This window comes from Castor canadensis, chromosome 8 (assembly GCF_047511655.1).
Source record: "Castor canadensis chromosome 8, mCasCan1.hap1v2, whole genome shotgun sequence".
Lineage (NCBI taxonomy): Eukaryota > Metazoa > Chordata > Mammalia > Rodentia > Castoridae > Castor > Castor canadensis.
Window position 1 is genome coordinate 16,172,738 of NC_133393.1, and position 8,523 is coordinate 16,181,260.

At 46.1% G+C, this 8,523-nt stretch overlaps 1 long non-coding RNA gene across 1 annotated transcript; it reads right to left on the bottom strand.

Annotated features, from left to right (window-relative positions):
* Window positions 1-5,604: 5,604 nt before the first annotated feature.
* On the bottom strand, window positions 5,605-7,017 carry LOC141425634 (uncharacterized). Its single transcript, XR_012450647.1, has 2 exons — window positions 6,554-7,017; window positions 5,605-6,229 (listed from the first exon to the last, which is right to left on the bottom strand). It is a non-coding gene; the product is annotated as an uncharacterized lncRNA (long non-coding RNA).
* Window positions 7,018-8,523: the final 1,506 nt, after the last annotated feature.

Consider the following 8,523-nt stretch of genomic DNA (forward strand, 5'->3'; position numbering starts at 1 on the left):
CATTAATCCAGCAGCTCTCCTGCCTGGGTCCCTGTCATACTCATCCTACCCATGCCTGTGGGGGTTTCTTGAGGACACAGTTCTGCCTGCCCACAAAAGATGGCCTGGTTGCCTTACTTACCCAGACTAATTATGGAAAGTTTCTTAAACTTTCATTAGGTGGACATAAGGTTGTCATTTTTTAAGGCAGATATTGAACTTCAAAATTAAGTTGATAATCACAGATGACATTTATTGAGAGCTTCCTATGTGCCACACACTTCTCAGAGCTTTATACAGATGATCTCAGTTTATCATCAAAGGAACACAATGAAATACTATCATCACTGAAGGGGTTGGGAGGCTAAGGCAGAGTAGGGTTATACATGGTTGCACAGCTAGTGAGGGATGAGGCAGGTAAAAACTCAATGCATGGATTTGCTCTGCAGTTACCCATGGAGCTGCAGAGGGGATTAGAAATGCAGGATTTTCTGGGTTTCAGGTCACAGGCCTGAATCACAGCATGTGACCCTTGACTCTCAGGAGACTGATCCCAGCAGAAAAAGAAGAGGAGAAATCTCACTCAACATGCTTTTTCTTTGCTCTATGTGCTAAGTCCAGTATTGAGGGAAATAAAATTGAAAGTCACTGTTTGAGCCCCTGAAGGCCTTACATGGTTCCCTAAGGGGCAGGGACATAAGCTGGTTATACAAACATGGGTTGTTTTCACTCATTCCAAGACAACTTACAATTCTGGGGAAATAACTATCCAAGAAGAAATGGGCAGATGGATTGGCCAGAGCCACACAGCCCAAGATGACATCTAACATCTATGTCTAGAAGAATTTGCTAGATTTTTAGGTACCAAAGTCTTGATATGTCTTACAGAGAGAAAATGAAGACCTGGCTTGGGGAAGTGGCTGGTCTTGGGTGAAGCAGGGGTCTAGTCAGAACTGGAATCCTGTATCTGGTCAAACAAGGGCTAAATCAGGTGGCAACTCTAGCTGTCCCAAGCCATTCAAAGGGGGCAGGGTGGAAGGAACAAAGGTGGCCTGACAGAAGGACATCTGCAGAGAACTGGAGGAACCTGAGTAACTAACCCAAGGCAAGCATGACTGCTACTGGGGGGAGGGACTGTTCCGTGGGAGAAACTGGGCTGGCTGAAAACCTATTTCTTAGTCTCAGTTTCCTTTTCAGGAAAATATCAATGGTAAGTATTGACTTCATTGAGTACACCTGTGGAGCTACACAGTAATAGATCACAAATCAAATTGGAAAGGCAAAGGGATAACAATCATAATTATCAATGACCTGCAACATTGAAATATTATAATTACAGCATATTAATGATAATGTCAGCTATGTCAGACTCTCAGGGCTGGCAAAAGCTATCAGAAGTCATTCACTCGAGCCTCCCTTGATAGGTACTGAGTGACCTGCTCAATATCCATGAATACTTCGTAGTAATATTATTACCGACAAAATAGTGCACAAGGAATCTTATCCTTCACTCAAGGCTGGAAGTGGTTTCTGGGCTCAGGTCAGATCAAGGCCTGGTGGTTATGGCTCCAGATTCCTTCTGAGCCCTTGCAAATTCATCATTCCTGCTTTCATGGGAAATCCAAAGCCCAGATAGAAAGCAGCAACCAAAGACATAGACGGTCAAAAAAGTGTTGTTAGAAGTTGGGTATAGAGCCAGGGTCCAGATTGGAAATCTTGGAGGGTTTGCAATTCCCTTACCAAACTAGTGCTGGTCTCCATGACTTAGAAACGGCCAGGAAGGAGCACAAAGTACCCTGTAACCTCAGCAGCCCCAACACACCTTTATTTTCTGAGATTTACAGTCCCAACAGCAGCTAGAAGGATCTGGAAAACTCCAGACCTCACCACAGAAGCAAGGATGGCAATTCTTCCCCTTACCCATCAGTTCCCCAATCCTTGTTCAGCCCTTATCCCTGTTCCAGGACCAGCATAATGGCCAACACCTAAGAACCAGGGCTCTGGAATAGCATATATTCTTTCACCACAGCCTTCCTCTGGCTTTCCATCCAACCCTTGGTTGGCAGACTTTTCAAAGATGATAAGACTCTGCCAGGTGCCAAAGAGATCATCCAGCAAGAGATTAGCCCTGCTCAGAGGGCTGAAAGTGGACCAGACTCTCCCACTTGACATAGGAGGAGAGCTTCTGGCTGATAGGGGGATGACCATAGGCAGTCCAGTAACCAGCCTCCTTGCCTCTCAGGCCTCTCTAGCCCAAACACCCCAGAGATCTGGCCGAATGAAGGGAGGACGTCAGCAGCTATAAAGCAGAGGAGCCAGATACTTCCTTGGTCTTTTAAGAGTCCTGGTGCAATTCCATCTTCTGAGGAATCGTGAAAACACTTTAGGTTAGCCCAACCTTGACCTGTGAGGGAAGCAGAGGGCGAGACTTTTTGGGGGACTTGTTTCCTGAGCCTCAAGCTTTTCCATTCTCCCTGAGTTTATGTAAAACAGGTATCTGTTCTAGGCATGAGGAACAAAAACAAGGATGCTCCCTTTGTTTTCTACCCCAAACTAAAGATGGAGGAGACTTGAGAGCACCTAACTCCAGGGGTGACTTTTTTGGCCTGCATTCAGCCTTGCCTGCAGAATAGTGGGGAAGAAAAACATCTGAAAACATTTTTACATAGAAATGCACAAAATCAGCAGCAGAGCCAGAGATTTCACAGCATTCTAGTGTTCCAAAGTGCGTTTTCACATAGCTTGTCATTCTTCCCATTACCCCAAACTCTGATTTGCAGTTTATTGCCTTCCACATCTTACAGATTTTCTAAACTGATGATCAGTTGTTTATGTGTGGGGCATTCAAGCTCTTATAGAGCTTCTGAAGCAGAAGTGGGTCTCACACTAAATCTTCTGACCCCAGAACAGGAGTTCCCATCACTTACACCCCCACACTCAGCCACTACATCAATAGCTGGCTGTCCCTGAGGGAGGAGAGCAAGGGTGAGGGGGAGAAGGCAGCCACAAGCCGTGAGGAAAAGCACCCTCACAGGCAGGAAGGAGAGGCAGGCTTGGGAGAGGCTTCAGAGAGATAGACAAAGGGCACAGGACTCTAGGGAGTTAACCTGGGGCTGACCAGCACAGCTCTGCCTGAACTGTCCACGGTCAAGAGGCTCTCTCAGCTCTCCAGAGCTAATCTACCAGACTGGGAGGGTCAGATTCTACCATCCATTGTGGTCTGAGCAGAAAAGAAGGGGTCCGGCTAGGGTAAGTAGGGGGAGGGACAGAATCAAAAGAGTTTCTTGGGAGGATCCTGGGTTCAGGATCAGGGTTAGCTCACCCCCTGTCCATATCTAGAGAAAGGGGAGATCTAGAGTGCTGGGGGGAGAACTCTTTCTGGACTGTCCTTATAGGCCTCTACCTAATGAAGCCAGAAGGTAAGTAGGGTCAACATAAGACTTGTGGCCATTTTCAATGTTCAAGGGTTTTTTTTTTGTTTTGTTTCATTTTCCTGTTTGCTTTGAGGCTCTCATTCCTCCCTGTGGGAAAGCAAAGACTCCTAACTCCCCTCCCCACACCAAATACTAGTAGAGGCACATTGGGAAATCCTGGCTGTGTCTGCACCTTCATGTCAAGGCCTAGTGCAGGAAGAAATAGCAGTTCTCCATGACTTATTTATGACAACTGGATGCTTTGGGACACAGCCCCCCTCATGGAATCTACTTGTCTCTTGCCTCCATGAGGGGATGGCTGTAGACTAAATGGGTGGAGAATGGCTAGGGGTGATAACCCTCAGCCTTCCAGATTATTTCAGAATACATTAGACAATCTATCTAGTCTCCTTGGAGGAAGGCTTTTGCACAGAAAGGCAGGAGTCATTAGGAAATGCTGTGCAATCTGAATTGGTCTTGAACAGCCAAGCAAGGGAGTAGTTGTAAGAACAGGACTACAGACCTCTCCTTTTTTGGCTGTGTAGCAGAATGTATGTATAAGGAAAGCCCTCAGCAGAACACAACAGTCTGTCCAAACAGGGAAGAGGGGATTCATGGTACTTACCACAGTGATCATGTCATATTTTTCATATGTGTTATTCCTCATAAGCCTGTGACATAAGGATTAGACATCCAGTCTTCTCAACCAGAGGTTAAGTGGCCTGCTGAAAGGCATACACTACTTAGAGAAAAGACTGGATAGCTGAAGTTTGCTCTTAAGTTATCTAATAGCAAAGGACATGAGAATTACAGTGAATTTTCTAGGAGTCATGTGAGCAATGAGAATAAAAGAAAGAGCTGACATTCAAAACCAGAAGTCATGGAGAAGTGTATTGAGCAAATACTTAATGACCTCTCCTTGCCTGTCCCAGTGCCTCAGAAGGTGAAAACTAAAAGACTGCTCTTAGAGTACTTAAAATTTGCCCTGACAAATTCAGCATTAACTAATTCCCAGGCCACTGTGGATTTTTGTTGCTTCTGAAGAATAGGGATTGGACATAGGGGAGGAGTAAGGTCACAGACCCTGAGGAAGCATAGACAGGGCAAGGGTCCTGCATAACCCCCCACCCTGTTTCAAGGGACTTGAATCTTCTCCCTGCTTCTCGAATCCTCAAGTGTAAAATGGGTATGGTATCTAGCTCAAAGGATTACCATGTTTAAATTACAGAGCTCTATATAGTTGCACAAATAAGCCTTAGGATTTGAGATGTCATCAACTCATGACAATTAATGGTAACACTGTTATAAGTTACAGGACATTAATGACCATTATATGCAGATTAGGCCCAGCCTCTTAGGCCTGGAAAAGATCAGAAGTCTCCAAATAAGCCATCCTCCACTCATCAAAATAATACCTGCCAGGAAGTATTGTCCTAATTACAGATGATTCCACTGTTTTAATTCATGACTCCTCTAAGGAAGAGAACACATGAGAGGGTTCTCCTGAGCCCTGGCTCCAGCACACTCACAGCCTCATGACTGTGGTTCTGGGTTTATACAGACTCAACCATTCCTACTTAAAAATCTCCAGACCTGTTACAGAACATAGTTCCCACAGCTCTGGTCTCTGTGTCAGGGAGGGAAAGCAAGAAGGGGAAGGGAGGGAGGTGGACTGGAAAACTCAGAGGCCCTGGGAAGTGAATGTTTCATGTTCTTCTCTGACACTACCAATTGTGAGCTGCAGGTAAGTTGTCTACCACCTCCCAGGTGCACAGAACACAGGCAAGCAATGGGACACCAGCACTGTCTTTGCACTTTAGTGAGGACACTAGCTCTCCACTAGAAACTTGTTCTCAAAGAACACAGTCATAAAATAGTGAATAAATATATAGTGAAAAATACATGAATAAAATTTCAGGGCCTCATTATGAATCACTATTTTACACATCCCATCCTTCCAAATCAACTCACCATATCCCAACATAAATGCAGAGAAACCCCAGTCAGGTGTTTAGTAAATCAGTTGGTGTCAGGTTCCTACCTGAGAAGATGGGGGGGGGTGGGTGCCAGGGCCGTCCACTACAACAGCCCTCCTAACTGCCCCTCTCCCTCTGTCACAAACACAAATCCACCCGGCTTGGATCGAAAGGAAAAGCAAAACCCAAGTCTTTACTTCTATCCATTACCCCAATCACAAGTTCAAGCAGTAAAGCATGGTATAAAGCCTTTATTAAGCTTTTCTACCCCATTCTGAGGTACAAGAGACTTTATTGGGGCCTGGGTGGCTGACCAGGCTCCATTAAGTCCTACATGCCTCCTTCGAGGAAGGGTAGTTTTGAGGAACAAGGTAATGCACAGAAGAGGGAGAATATACCCATGTGAAGAAGCAAGTTTCTACGTTGATGGTAATGGGAAAGCTTTTAGGTCAGAGAGAAGCTCTGAGACAAAAAGGGAAAGGAAAAGTGAGGAAGGGAAGGGAAGAGACCACTTCCTCTTTACTGGTGGTAACTCTCACAGCAGGAGTTCCAGCTCACAGTCAGCCCTACTAATAAATCATGGGAACCTTGACCTCTGAGGACTGGACTTTTGCTACCTCAAGCTCCAATTTCCTCCTAGAAAGTACAATTCTGTATATTTTAAAGGGGGAAAAGAGTGTGGGTGCAAGGAACCAAAGTCCCAGATCCCACTAGCAGTCTTTCCTGGATTGTTAAAGCCAGGAACTGTACAAGGGCTGGCTGGGGTGGGTCCTCTTGAAGGGTGGCTTCCCAGTTCCTAGAAAATGACTGCGTGAACAAACCGATGTTTGTGTCTCGGTGCTCTTTGGGTGATGACTATTCCTATGAAAGAAAAATAAACAAATATAAAGAAAGGATACTTAGAAAGGCAGCTGCAGGAAAACAAGTTAAAGTCACCCTAAGTAATTGCAGGTCATTTGTTTCTGAAAGACATAATCACTCCTATTGTGACAAGCACTAGGAATTTGTGACTTTTCAGGACATGTTCACAGAGGGCAAGGTGTTTCCTGGGACCCCACAGAGCTTAGAGGGAAGTTGTTGGTCTTGATAATGAGATCTTCTGACCTGCAGTTCCTCCCCTGACACCCAAACCTCCACCGATCCCACTAGAAGGAAGCCGAGCAGGGGAACCCAAGAGGAGAGCACCTGTCCACACTGGGGAACCTAGGCCTGGATGGGCAGCTCCGCCAGGCACCTGCTGGTCCAGCATCCCTGCTCCCTGCAAGCAAAAAGCTAGCTTCCTTGCAAGGTTGTAGTCCTCCTTCCACTAGAGAAGAAATACAGAAATAAAGGAGGGCGGCATGAAGATATCCGAGGGGCAAGGCCCGACCGTGGGGTAAGGACTCCAACGTCTTCGAAGCAGCGTCACCCCCTTGGGCTCGCACCCTAGGACAGTGGCCCCAGATGGACGCCTCCGAGAAACTTCTTGGTCAGCACATCCCGGGCGTCAGGGGCTTTTCTGCATCTTCAGTGTCCCGATCCTCCTGGGCGAGTCCCCACCAACCAGCTAGTCACCTAGAAGCCAGCTGGATGGCAAGTCTGGGAAATGCTTCCCTAAAATAACTGCCAACGGCTTTGACATAGCTGTTAGCCACGCCCACCTCCCCCACACCCACCAACCACGCCTATCACCTCCGCCTCCTCCAATCAGAAGCGCGCTCCTCCCTGTGGCCCTGGGCTTCCGTTAGGTTCAGTTACACAGCCTCGTATTGAGCTCAACCAGCCCTCCCCCGCCCCAGGGAACACCTGATGCAGAGCACAGTAGCTCGGGGGGTGGAACCACAAGAGGGGGTCTTCTAGAAAATAGAGCCACCTGGCCTGGCTTCAGAGGGGACAGGAGTATGCAGGCTATGCGGGAAGGGCTTCAGCTTTGTATTTACCAGGCATTGAATCATCCACACCTATGAACCCAGAGTTCCTCTTTCCGTTCTACCCAGGAGAAACCGCCCTCCAGGAGGAGCTTGGTCGGAGGCCATACAAGAGTTAGAGGCCGGTCTGCAAGCCAGAGCCTCGTAATGTCCACTGCTGACCTTCTCCGCCAACCACAGCCCTGTTACTAGACAGAAATAATTGAACAAGCCCAGCCAGCTCATAGGGTTTGCACCCCGCCCCCTCCTGTCCCCGCGGCAGTGCCTGGTGAAATTCAGACTCTCAATGTCAAGGTCCAACCAATAGGAGAGCGTTGCTGAGCAGATGAGCATCCCCTTAACCAATGACAAGAGGGGTATGTCTAACAGGCCAGTTTGGAGACACCTGTATGCTATATTTATTATGCACGTTTTTGGAAAGATCCTGTCCTGAAAAGTTCAAATGCACCATCATATTAAAGCATCCCATATATATTTTTAAAGTTGACATAAAATTCACATAATAGAAAGCTTATTATTTTGAAGTGTATGACTCAGTGGCTTTTCATACATTTGCAAATTATTCAACCCTTATCACTAATTCCAGAATATGTTTATTATCCTCAAATGAAGCCAGATAATCACTCCCCATTCTCCCCTCCCTTCTGTTTGAACGGATTTGCCTATTGTGGACATTTCACATGAACGGAATCATACACAGATAAACTTCTGTGATTGGCTTCTTTCGCTTAGCATAATGCTTGCAGGATTCGTTCCTCTTGCAGCACATATCAGTGTCATTTTTTAAAGATTAAACAATACTCTGTTGTGTCTATATACCATTCGTCATTTACTCATTTATCACTTGATGGACATGTGTGTTTTTTCCCACTTTTTTACTTTTATGAGTAATTCTTCTATGGACATGTATACAGATGTTTTTGTGTGAACATGTATTTGGTTCTCTTGGTATAGTACCTAGGAATAGAATTGCTTGGTTGTGTGGTAATCCCGTGTTTACATTTTTAAGGATCCTGGTGCTGGTAGCTCACGCCTGTAATCCTTACTACTCAGACGCAGAGATCAGGAGAATCGCAGTACAAAGCCAGACCTGGCAAATAGTTCCAGAGACCCTATCTCAAAAAAACCCCAACACTAAAACGGGGCTGGTAGAGTGTGCAAGTAGTAGAGCGTCTGCCTAGCAAGCATGAGGCCCAGCAATCAAACCCCAATACACACAAAAAGAATGTTTTTTGAGGAAATGTTAAA